At 35.8% G+C, this 13,611-nt stretch overlaps 1 protein-coding gene across 3 annotated transcripts in view; it reads left to right on the top strand.

Moving 5' to 3' along the window:
* The window catches only part of BCAS3 (BCAS3 microtubule associated cell migration factor), a 470,653-nt gene that overhangs the window by 152,496 nt on the left and 304,546 nt on the right, over nucleotides 1-13,611 (top strand). The gene's annotated exons all lie outside the window — the stretch shown is intronic.

The following is a 13,611-nucleotide window of genomic DNA, read 5'->3' on the forward strand; positions in this document are numbered from 1 at the left end:
TTTTGGGACATTCTTAATTTATTAAATAATTTAATTAATTGAAGCCAATATAGTAATGGCAATCTTTATCACGTGACTTTACCTCCCTAAATTTTCCAGTATGTAAGGATTTCCTTGTGTTATTTTTATGGAATATGAAGTTTGAGACTATATTCATACATTTAGAGATTGAATCTCATGTCTGTAGATCTTTTCCAGAAAACTTCATTTTTAACCAAAGCCAACAACACTAAATATAGTTCATTAACTATATTCATATTCATTGTTGGAGAAGAATGGTCATGAGTCATGTGTATTTTAGAGCAGCATTTGTTTTTTATTTTAAAATACAACTCTGTGGGATTTCTACCAGTATGTTGCAGGAAAGGAAAAAACAACAACAACTGTACAGCTCGATAATTTGTCTTAGAGCAAATAATTGTGTTATTATCACCCCAACCAATAAATGAAATATTACTAGAATGCTCCTTTTCCATAAAAGAAAACCATGAATCTGACTTAATGGTAATCATTTTCTTACTTTTTAAAAATATTTCTCTGCTAAGGAAATATCCTTAGATACTGTTGTTCACTTTCATATAAGTGAAATAATAGAATAGTATATTTTGGTATATTCAGCTTCTTTAGCATCATGTTCATGGGATTAATTCATGTTCTTTATAGGTTTACTTGATTACTTGATTTCTTTCTCTCTTTTTAAAATATCTTTTTAGCCCTAACTGGTTTGGCTCAGTGGATAGAGCATCGGCCTGCGGACTGAAAGGTACCAGGTTTGATTCCGGCCAAGGGCATGTACATTGGTTGCGGGCACATCTCTAATAGGAGGTGTGCTGGAGGCAGCTGATTGATGTTTCTCTCTCATTGATGTTTCTAACTCTCTATCCCTCCCCTTTCCTCTCTATGAAAAATCAATAAAATATATTAAAAAAAATAAAATATCTTTTTATTGATTTGAGAGAGAGAGAAAAAGGGAGAGGGAGTCATAGAAACATCCCATCGGTTGCCTCATGCATGCCTTCTACTGGGGATTAAGCACACAACCCAGACATGTGTACTGACCAGAAATTGAATTACTTACTGTTGATGTATATGTGGAGAGTTTCCGGTGTGGGGTTATTACATATAATGAGGCAGTGAAAATTTCTTTATTTGGTTTCTGGTACAAATATGTTCTCATTTTTGAGTGGAAATGCTGGGCTATAATATGCAAACTTTGACCTTGGTTGTTAATACCAGAGTGGTTATACCCTTTCATTCCCACGAGAATGACTGAAAATATTTGATGACATTAGATGACACTTTTTCTAGAGTATTACAGATTCTCCTTGACACATGACTGATTTTAGTTTTTAAGAGTAGGGAATTTTATGTAGAGAGATAATGATTACTACATAAAACTATTTAATTGATCTAAAATTCATATAACATACATAACCATTTAAATGTTAACAATTTAGTTGTACAAACCACCACTTCTTCTTGGTTCCAAAACATTTTCTTTATCCCAGATGAAAATCGAATATTCATTAAACAGTTACTCCCATTCCTCTCTTTCCCAGTCGCTAGCCACCACCAATCTGCTTTCTATCTCTTTGGATTTATCTGTTCTGGATATTGCATATAACTGGATATTGCATATTGCATACAATATGTGGATCTTTTGTTTCTGGCTCTTTTCCTGTGGTTTAATATTTTTGAGGTACAACCACATTATAATATGTATCAGTACTTCATTCCTTTTTATTGCTGAATAATACTTCATTTTATATATATATATACTATATTTTTTATTCATTGATGGACATTTGGGTTGTTTACATCCTTTAGCTATTGTTAATGGTGCTGATACAAACATGTATGTATGAATATTAGAGTACCTCTTTTCAATTCTTTTATTTTTTATTTTTTTATTTTTTGGTCAAATAACAATCTTTTATTTATTTATTTATTTATTTATTTTATTTTATTTTTTTTTAAAAAGTATTACAAAGAGTATTACATAAGTGTCTTTCCCCCCTCCCCCGCCCTTGACAATCCCCTGCCCTCCCTTATCCCCCAGTGTCTTATGTCCATTAGTTATGCTTATATGCATGCATACAAGTCCTTCGGTTGATCTCTTACTCCCCTCCCTCCTGTTCCCCAACTCTCCCTGGCCTTCCCACTGCAGTTTGACAATCAGTTTGAGGCAGCTCTGCCTCTGTATCTATTATTGTTCAAAAGTTTGTAATGGTCTTTATTATCCATGAATGAGTGAGATCATGTGGTATTTTTCCTTCATTGACTGGCTTGTTTCACTTAGCATAATGCTCTCCAGTTCCATCCATGCTGTTGCAAATGGTAAGAGTTCCTTCTTTTTTACAGCAGCATAGTATTCCATCGTGTAGATGTACCACAGTTTTCTAATCCATTCATCTACTGATGGGCACTTAGGCTGTTTTCAGATCTTAGCTATGGTGAATTGTGCTGCTATGAACATAGGGGTGCATATATCCTTTCTGATTGGTGTTTCTGGTTTCTTGGGATATATTCCTAGAAGTGGGATCACAGGGTCAAATGGGAGTTCCATTTCCAATTTTTTGAGGAAACGCCATACTGTCTTCCATAGTGGCTGCACCAGTCTGCATTCCCACCAGCAGTACACAAGTGTTCCTTTTTCTCCACATCCTCTCCAGCACTTGTCGTTTGTTGATTTGTTCATGATGGCCATTCTGACAGGTGTGAGATGGTATCTCATTGTTGTTTTGATTTGCATCTCTCGGATGATTAGTGACTTTGAGCATGTTTTCATATGTCTCTTGGCTTTCTGGATGTCCTCTTTTGAAAGGTGTCTATTTAGATCCTTTGCCCATTTTTTGATTGGATTGTTTATCTTCTTTTTGTTAAGTTGTATGATTCCCTATAAATTTTGGAGATTAGGCCCTTATCAGATATGACGTTGGCAAATATGTTTTCCCACGCAGTGGGTTTTCTTGTTGTTTTGTTGATGGTTTCTTTTGCTGTGCAGAAGCTTTTTATTTTGATGTAGTCCCATTTGTTCATTTTCTCTTTAGTTTCAACTGCCCTAGGAGCTGTATCAGTGAAGAAATTGCTTTGGCATTATGCCTGAGATTTTGTTGCCTTTGTATTCTTCTAGAATTTTTATGGTTTCCTGTCGTACATTTAAGTCCTTTATCCATTTTGAGTTTATTCTTGTGTATGGTGTAAGTTGGTGGTCTAGTTTCATTTTCTTGCATATATCTGTCCAATTTTCCCAACAGCATTTATTGAAGAGACTATCTTGGCTCCATTGTATGTTCTTGCCTCCTTTGTCAAAAATTAATTGAGCATATTGGTTCAGGCTAATTTCTGGACTCTCTATTCTATTCCACTGATCTATGTCTGTTCTTGTGCCAGTACCAGGCAGTTTTTAGAACAGTGGCTTTGTAATACAGCTTGATATCTGGCATTGAGATCCCACCTACTTTGTTCTTTCTCAGGATCGCTGCAGCTATTCGGGGTCTTTTTTTATTCCAGATGAATTTTTGGAGAGTTCGTTCTAGATCTTTGAAGTAGGCCATTGGTATTTTAATGGGAAGTGCGTTGAATTTATAGATTGCTTTGGGTAGTATGGACATTTTAATGATGTTGATTCTACCAATCCAAGAACATGGTATGTTCTTCCATCTGTTTATGTCTTCCTCTATCTCTTTTTTCAACGTCCTGTAGTTTTCTGAGTAGAGGTCTTTTACCTCTTTAGTTAAGCTTATTCCTAGGTAGCTTAATTTTTTTGGTGCGATGGTAAATGGGATTGTTTTTATAATCTCTCTTTCTGAAAGTTCACTATTGGTGTATAGAAATGCCTCAGATTTCTTGGGGTTAATTTTGTATCCTGCTACATTGCCAAATTCATGTATTAAGTCTAGTATTTTTCTGATGGAGTCTCTAGGGTTTTGTATGTATAATATCATGTCGTCTGCAAATAAGGACAGTTTTACTTCCTCTTTTCCAATTTGGATGCCTTTTATTTCTTCTTCTTGTCTAATTGCAATGGCTAATGCTTCCAGGACTATGTTGAACAGGAGTGGTGAGAGTGGGCATCCCTGTCTTGTTCCTGTTCTTAGGGGAAATGGTGTTAGTTTTTGTCCATTGAGTATGATGTTGGCTGTGGGCCTGTCATATATGGCTTTTATTATGTTGAGGTATGATCCTTCTATTCCCACCTTTCTGAGAGTTTTTATCAAAAATGGGTGTTGGATTTTGTCGAATGCTTTTTCTGCATCAATTGATATGACCATGTGGTTTTTTTCTTTCAATTTGTTTATGTGATGTATCACGTTTATTGATTTATGGATGTTGCACCATCCTTGCATCCCTGGGATAAATCCTACTTGGTCATGGTGTATGATCCTTCTGATGTACTGCTGGATCCGATTTGCTAAGATTTTGTTGAGAATTTTGGCATCTATGTTCATGAGGGATATTGGCCTGTAATTCTCTTCAATTCTTTTAGTTATACTCTAACCCTAATTTGTTTTAACTTCTTCTTGAATACATATCCTTTTGTAATACTTAAGCAATCCTAGAAATGCATTTTCTGTAGGACATTTCAAGAGAGCCTGAAAAACACAGGTAAATGGAACCCTAGGGAGAAATTGGGTTGTAACAAAAAATTTGGGACTTCTGTTTTCTCTTCGCATGATGTTTTATGTTTTGGCTCTATTATTTTTATAGCAATAGTTATTCATGTGTAGTTAACTTAATTAGTGACTCAAAGTCAGAAATCTTTCAGAATCAATCCTGGATGAAAACAGCCATTTAAAAAAATATTTCAAATTTTAAAATAAGTTGAAAGCTATGTGATATTTGTATTTTTTGCCATTTGTAAGGAATTTTACTTACATAATTAATTACATTTTATGGCATAAATATTTTGTCATATAAATAGGCGACAGTATCTGTTCTTTGAGGAACTTTTTCTTTGTGTTGAGTATTTTTCTTTACTTAAATTCTACTAAACATTTTATGGAAAGAGATTCAGTGTACATGTGGGGTAGGTAGATTGACCAGAGGACCAGATATATTGTTAGAAAAATAAGGTTTACATTCCTTACATTTATACATCTCCAGAGAGTATTCTTTTGAGCTTCATTTGCCTTCCTATTCTTCCTTCCCTCGTAAACATACCCCATACCAGGTTCCATTGTAGGTTTTGGGCATATCATGCACAAAAAATTGTCATCTCTGCCCTGTGTATCATCTAGTCCAAGGGAAAAGATAGGGATCAAATAACTATGAACAAATTCCTAAGATGATATTTTTGCTGAAGGGTGCAAAGTGCCAATCAATTAAGGATTTGTCATTTGTAAAAGAACATGTAGTTGAAGAGCAATACTTGGATTTCTGAGTCAAAATATACTATTTTCTCTCAGCTTTATTGTGCACAGCTCTCTTCATTGTTTGCCTAAAACTACCAGAAGAGAGGAGATGATAGACTGTTTGACAGATTGCTATACTTAGCATTCTCTTTTGAAAGCAGGGAATTTCAGAAGGCATTTTCCTCCTGATAACACCTATTAAAATTTTTATTGTGTTGGAATTTCACCCCATTACTCTGTGTAGTATTCCTTATTTTCAAAGCACCAACGTTAGGGTGATGGTCATTTTTCTTCATGTTCTCTTTGTATTTCACATGTCAAAACAAAATGGGCATTGTTGTTGGTTAGTTCTAAAAAGGATGTATTTACAGTTTGTGTGGATAAACAGTCTGATGCTGGTCAAAAACAATGTAAACTTTGAACAGGGAGGGATTCATCTTGAAAATGAATCATGCTTGGTGCTATTACCGTTGTTTGTGCTCTTTTTAGCAAACTAAAGGAAACTGTTAAATAACAGTTGATATAGGGATATTTCCTTTTTACTCTCTGGAGTCAGTCCAGTGTAGGTTAGGATTATTTTATCTACTTGCCATTATTTTACATAACAGAGGACGTTTATTTATTTGAAATATACTCTCTCTAAATATGTCCTTCATTTTCTTTCTTATTTCTTTGACCTTAGTCTGTGTGAGTGTTTCTTAAGATCCATGGACATGGATATGAAAGAAATGACATTATGTTTACTATCCTCTAACCAAAAATGTTTCCTTTCATTGTGAATATAGACAACACAAGATAGTAATATTAGTAGTACTTGCGACATTGTCACCAATAAAAATGCAGATGTTTTATATCACAATATACATGAACTGGATATCTTGAAACATTTTGAGTTACTGATATTTTGAAATATTGTTTATACTTATCATAGCTTTGAAATTACTATATTTTATGTAATACTATTACTGATTTTAGTATTTATTACTTCTATAGCAAAATTCAATTTTTAACTGTATTGATAACTATACTTCAGTATAATTGGTTTACTTTAATTTATGTATTTTATTTAATACATACATATATATACACATATATACATACATATATATGTATGTGTGTGTATATATGTATATACACACACACGAACATATACATACATACATATATATATATACACACACACTGAGTGGCCAGATTGTTATGCCCACCTGACGTTTGTAGGCAAATTAGCTATAATTTCGCGCTGAAGTTGCTAGAGAGCCAGACCATTATAAACATTTGAATAGCACAACATACCTAAGTATCGTTGCTGATCAAGTTCATCCTATCATGTTGATGGTTGTATCCCAATGGAGATGGCTTCTTCCAACAAGACAATGTGCCATGCCATGGTGCTCGTATTGTGCAGGAGTGCTTTCAAGAACATGAGGGAGACTTTACCTTGCTTAGGTGGCCCTCACAATCACCAGATCTCAATCCAATTGAGCATTTGTGGGACAAAGTTAAAAGAGCCATCAGGCAGCTGGTTTCACAACCATCAAATCTCACAGAACTGGACAGTGCTATTCATCAGGCATGGTGTCAGATTCCTCGCATCACCTTTCAACATCTCGTGGAGTCAATGCCAAGAAGAATCGCCGCAGTATTGAAGGCAAAAGGTGGCCCAAGAAAGTACTGATGGGGTGGTCATAATAATCTGACCTATCATAATAATCTGGCCATTCAGTGTATGTATATATGTATGTATGTATGTATGTATAATTGATTTTTAGAGAGGAAGGAAAAGGGAGAGAGAGACAGAAACCTTAATGATGAGAGAGAATACCCCACACTGAGCATTCATTGAGCCTGCAATCCAGGCATGTGCCCTGACTAGGAATCGAACTGTGACCTGGCTCACAGATCCACATTCAACCACGGAAACACACTGGCTGGGACCCAATCATTTTTTCTTACCACATCTGTTTCAGTAGCCCCTACCCAGCCACTTTTACTATCCTAAGACCTTTCCTTTGTTAATCATCAAGGTTATTTTCCACTTTTCTGCCTAAAATCTTTCAGTATCTCAATATCCTTGTAGAAGGTTAGAGAGGCTCCCGTCCTATTTCTAGCTGTTGTCCCACCACACCTGGATAACTGTATCCTCCCCTGAATATGCCACATGGATTAATTTTCTTGGCACCTTTCCTATTTGTATACTTATCTCTACTGGAAATAATTGTTACCCTCTTGAATGCTTATTAAAACCCTACTTCATTGTGTTCTAGCTAAAAATATCACTTTGTCTCTTAGCCTCTCTTAAACATCTCTGGATGTGTGTCATCTGTAGCAGCCTCCATAGTGACACTCCGAACATATTTTGTTATATCACAACATGTTGTTTGTTCGGGGACATGCCTGTCTGTCTATTAGATCGACTTCCATGAAGACAGGGCCTTATTTGTATTTGTGTCTTTGTATCTTGTGTAGTATTTGGTAAAATGTAGACTCGAAGGCTTTGAACCAAGTTTCCAAACATCTTTAGAAGTTCTTCTAATAAAACAATTTTTTCTTTTTTAGATTATTTTTAAGTTTTATTGTTTCCATCACCATTTATCCCCCCATACCCTCTTCCACCTCCACCCATCCCTCTCACCCCCCACAATCACCACACTGTTGTCATTGTCCATGAGTTCTTTCTCTCTTTTTAAAAAAATATATTTTATTGATTTTTCTACAGAGAGGAAGGGAGAGGGACAGAGAGTTAGAATTATTGATGAGAGAGAAACATCGATCAGCTGCCTCCTGCACACTCCCTACTGGGTATGTGCCCGCAACCAAGGTACATGCCCTTGACTGGAATCGAACCTGGAACCCTTGAATCAGCAGGCCGATGCTCTATCCACTGAGCCAAACCAGTCAGGGCTCTTTCTCTTTTTTGCTTAATCCCTCCACACCCCTTGTCCCCCAATAAAACAATTTAGATTTAAATCATTACTTGTCAGAATGTAGAGATTTTTATTCATGATAACATTGCTGTTCATTTTAACATCTTTAAGATACATTTATTTATTCATCAACCATTAGTTAGAGTTTACTATGTCTAGGCACTGTTTCTGTGCTCTAAGAATATAGCAGTGGACAGGAGGAACATGTCTCTCTTCCCATGGAGCTGACTTTCTAGTGGAGTGCTATGAATAAAAAAGAGGATAGAAAGAGATAGATAGAAAGAAAGAAAGATAGCCATAGCTGGTTTGGCTCAGTCGATAGAGTGTCAGCCTGTGGACCAAAGGGTCCTGGGTTCGATTCTGGTCAAGGGCACGTACTTTGGTTGCAGGCTTCTCTCCAGCCCGGGCCCTGTTGGGGCACGTGCAGGAGGCAATCAATTGATGTGTTTCTCTCACATCAGTGTTTCTTTCTGTCTTTCCTTCTCTCTTCCACTCTCCCTAAGAAAATAAATCAATGGAAAAAAAACGAGGATTAACCAAAAAAGAAAAAAGAAAGAAAGATGATAATTTTATGGGCTAAGGAGAAAAATAAAGAATTGAAGGGGAATAGGGAATGTCTGGGGAGGATTGCAATTTGAGATTAGAATTCATCAGCAGACCAGACTGAGCTGCTAACATTTCAACAAAGAGGTGATGGAAGTATGGATGAAAGTCAGTCAGATGTCTGGGGAACATGTTCTAGGCAGAAGGAACGGCTAGTGTAAAATCCTTGGTTTGGGAATGTTCCTGGAGTGTTCAAGGGTTAGGGTTAGGGTTAGGGTTAAGGGGTCATAATAGTAGGAGCACATAGTAGAAGATGAGGTCAGAGAGCAAATGTGTCCAGATCATGTCAACCTTTGACTTTTACTTAGAATGAGAGATGGAGAAGCTGTGGAGAGTTTTGAGAATAAGAGTGACATGATAAGCCTGTGTTTTGGCAGGATCAGAAGGGAGATCTAACAAGGGTAGAAGCCCAGTGAGACCAGTTAGGAGAGTATTGCAAAAATCCAAGTGAGAGAAGACAAGGCTTGGACTGAGTTGTTTATAGTGGAGATTCTCAGTAGTAATTGGATTCTTGCTATATATATGTTTTAAAAAAAAATATTTTATTGATTTTTTACAGAGAAGAAGGGAGAGGGATAGAGAGTTAGAAACATCAATGAGAGAGAAACATCCATCAGCTGCCTCCTGCACACTCCCCACTGGGCATGTGCCCGCAACCAAGGTATATGCCCTTGGCCGGAATCGAACCTGGGACCCCTGAGTCCGCAGGCGGACGCTCTATCCACTGAGCCAAACCAGTTAGGGCGCTATATATATGTTTTTAAAAAATACATATTTTTATTGCTTTCAGAGATGAAGGGAGAGGGCGAGAGAGATAGAAACATCAATGATGAGAGAGAATCATTGATTGGCTACTTCCTGAATGCCCCCAACTGGGGATTGAGCTGCAACTGGGGCATGTGTCTTTGACTGGAATTGAACCCGGGACCCTTCAGCCCGCAGGCCAACGCTCTATCCACTGAGCCAAACCACCCAGCGTGGATTCTTGCTATATTTTGAGGGTAGGGCCATCAGGATTTCTGGTATACTTTATGTCACATATGAGAGAAGAGTGTGACTAGTACCTGTTGTTGTACCTGTGCCTTAACTTTCCTTCTGTAAAATGTGGAAAATAATATTACCTACCTTAGTTACTGTGAGGATTAAAGCACTTTGAATAGTATTTTGCACATGTCAAGTACTCTGTAAATGGTTACCTGCTATGATTAGTATCATTATCAATATTGTTTTTATTGAGGATATAGCAGGGCCTTGACTTACGAGTTTAATTCGTTCCGAGACCGAGTTCCTTAAGGAGCTCGTTAACTCAAATTACTCTTATCAACTCAATGCAAAAAATCAGCCGAGAGATAGCTGGTATCTCAAAAAACTCGTTAGTCGGGACACTCGTAAGTCAAGGCCCCACTGTATATATAGGATTGAGTACTTTTTCATATTTTTGCATAGTGCCTCTTATCCAGAAAACCAAATAAATGAATTATTCACTGAATAATGAGTGAATGAAAAATATAATTGTGACCTTATTATGTACACATTTTAGCCTTTTAAAATTTTATTTATTATTTTAATTCTCACTCCTCGATATGTTTTTTATTGATTTTAGAGAGATACAGAGGGAGACAGAGATACAAAAGCATCAATCGGTTGCCTCCTATTCAAGCCCCAACTGGGCATTGAACTCAGCAATCTAGGTATGTCCCCTGACTGGGAATCGAATCTGCAACCTTTTGGTGTATGGGACCATTCTCCAACCAACTGAGCCAGGGCTTGCTTTTTTTTTTTTTTTTTAAAAGCATTTTCGACTCAGTATTGATAAGTTGACTTCTAACATTGTTTCTGAAATGGAGACACCAACACAAAACTGAAAACTGAAGGTAGTATAATTTTTTTCTTTTTCATATGTTTTTGCTCATTTAGAATTCACACATCAGGCAGTGTAGTTTTTCCAATTACTCCACCTATTCTTGAGCCTTTGCATTCCTTTATTTTGCAAATCAGTTTTCCAGTTTAGATTCAAGAATATGGCATGTACTCTGTGATAGGGCTTTTAAGGAACTTGTTTTTTCTTGCTATTTCCATTGACTTAACAGAGGGAATTTGGATTTATTTCTACAGTTCCCCAGAGTTCCTGGAAGCGTCTCCTTTCCCATTAACTTATTGATCCTCAGGGTAGGAGTCATCTTTGAGTCATGACTTCTGGCATTTGAATTCCAGATTCTGCTTCTTCCAAATGGAAGTAGTTGAGACCTTCTTGGACTTGAAGCTCCATGTTTTAGTAAAAGTGCTTTTAAATAGCTGGTAGCATCACTTTTCTTTTAAGCATCTGAGTGCTGCATTTTTTTTTTTTTTTTTTTTTTACCACTCAGAAACTCTGTTTATAGTCTTTATTTGATGGTTTATTGTAATTACTTTTGTTGATCAGTAGTTTTCTTGATACAGACCACATCACAATTGTAAATACAAAGCAACCACACATTTCAGCCTTATATAGTTTCACCTACTTAAGACAATCAATAAGAATGTGATGTTCCTTGACTTCTCTTTCCACATCTCTGTTTACTTGTGGATTGAAGTTTCCATTTGTATGTTTTAATTTTTGCCAAGAAAAATCAATCATGTGTACTGTAGCTCTGCTTTAAATTTTATGCCTCATATGACACAGAGTATATATAGTATATACATGTTAAATGGATAAACCTCTTTCTGTTAGGCTATCTTAGTTTAGTACCTGGGTTTTTACTGGTTACATGTACTTGATTGTTTTAGTTCAGATGAAGTTTTGTTTTTAATTGGTTGTTTTCAAGCCTAATAAAGTTTTCCTAGTGAATTTATTTTCTTATAAATTCTTTTATCATCCTTTAAAAAATGTTGCTATGACATTATGCTCTACTCTACACAAAATCATACATATTTAAATATTTTTATGTCACTTCCTATTGTTTCTTAGAGCAGGTGATTTCTTTGGGAAAGTGGATTGAAAAGAGAGATCTGAAACAAGATGCTTTCATTTAAGAAGGACTAATTGAAAAAACCCATCTGTTAAATAAAAAGAGCTCAATTTTCAATAGACTATTTTATAGAGCAGTTTTAGGTTCATAGCAAAATTGAGAGGATAGTGCTGATAGCAAAGTTTGTGAGAAAAATAACATTATCTCTGGAGTATCTTTAAAAAAATATATATTTTATTGATTTTTGCAGAGAGGAAGGGAGAGGGATAGAGAGTTAGAAACATCGATGAGAGAGAAACATCGATTAGCTGCCTCCTGCACACTCCCTACTGGGGATGTGCCCGCAACCAAGGTACATGCCCTTGACTGGAATTGAACCTGGGACCTTTGAGTCCGCAGGCCGACGCACTATCCACTGAGCCAAACCAGTCAGGGATCTCTGGAGTATCTTTAAAAAATTCTTATATTGTCTCTAAATTATAGATTACAATTTGGTGCTATAAAAACTGGTTAAACTCTATTTGAATATTTTTTTTTGTCTATTTCATTTAGAAAATGCCTCATTTTTTTTCGCTCTGAAAGTTTTCCCTTAAAATAGACGCCACATAAGGTAGTTAGCAATTGAAGCTAACCTGAAATTTCTTGTTTTGCCTTTTACTGTTCATGAAATATTTTGTTTGTTTCTCTGTATTTTTTTTTTTTTTTCTTTTTTTACTTTGGCAAAGCATAGACTGAGTAGAGTGATGTGGGGGTTTTGATTTTAAATGGTTAATGAGACATGCCTCTAGAGGGCGATCTTTTCTAAACTTTCCTCTGATCTGATCATGGTAACCCTGGCATGAACCTGGTGTACTATGGATGGTGATGTCTTATGTTATAGTTACCCAGTTTCCTTCTTACTATGTTTTGTATGATGTATTCCTCAAAATCTTCTTAGAGAATTGGACTTTTGAACTATATTACTATCAGTTAATATCTATTTTTAGTACCCTATCCAGATACCTAGGTCCCATGAATAAATTTAGGTAGTTGAACGGAGGCAAATTTTTTTAGTTAAGTAAGTATATGGTGTCTGCATGTCCTAAAAATTCCTTTCCCTGATTCTCTATGTTGCTATTGTCTACTTTATGGGATCAGAGTGATTAAGCTCCACTATTGAGACATTATAAGGGCTTATAGTTAATCTCTGCTTCTCCTTTCTGTTAACATTTATTAGAATTTTATTGTTTTTGTTTACCTATTTAATATAATTTCATCAAAGCAATGTACACACTTATAAAAGAGAAATAATTCCACGAATTTATAATGAAAAACAGCCTGTCAGGTGTCATTCCCAGAGGCTCTTATGTCAACTCTGCATGGGGTCTTCCTTGCTGGTTTTCTTTATGCTTTTGCTCCTTTAGGGAAACATGTTAGTTGGAAGTGGATCTCCTACATTGAACCCCTAACTTTCTTTTCTATTTTCTATCACTTTGTCTTTTTGTTTCACTGTATGAGAGTGTCCCCAACTTGTTCTTTTAACTTTCTTATTGCATTTTTATCTCGGCAACATGTTTTTAATATTCTTTACTCTTAATGTTTCTTTAATTATCACATTCTTTTCTTATTTGACAGACACGTTATAGTTTATCTCTTTGAAGAGAGAGTAATAATTTTTAAGGCATATTTTGCTCCTTGTATTATCTCTATTTCCTCTGACTTCTTTTTCAAACTTTTTGTGGTTGTTAGGAGCATTATCTTCCATATTAGAGCAATGGTTCACAATTACATTTATAATTT

Source organism: Myotis yumanensis, unplaced genomic scaffold (genome assembly GCF_028538775.1).
Source record: "Myotis yumanensis isolate MYYU_CA2020_CCGP unplaced genomic scaffold, mMyoYum1.0.hap1 SCAF_16, whole genome shotgun sequence".
NCBI classification, from domain to species: Eukaryota; Metazoa; Chordata; class Mammalia; order Chiroptera; family Vespertilionidae; genus Myotis; species Myotis yumanensis.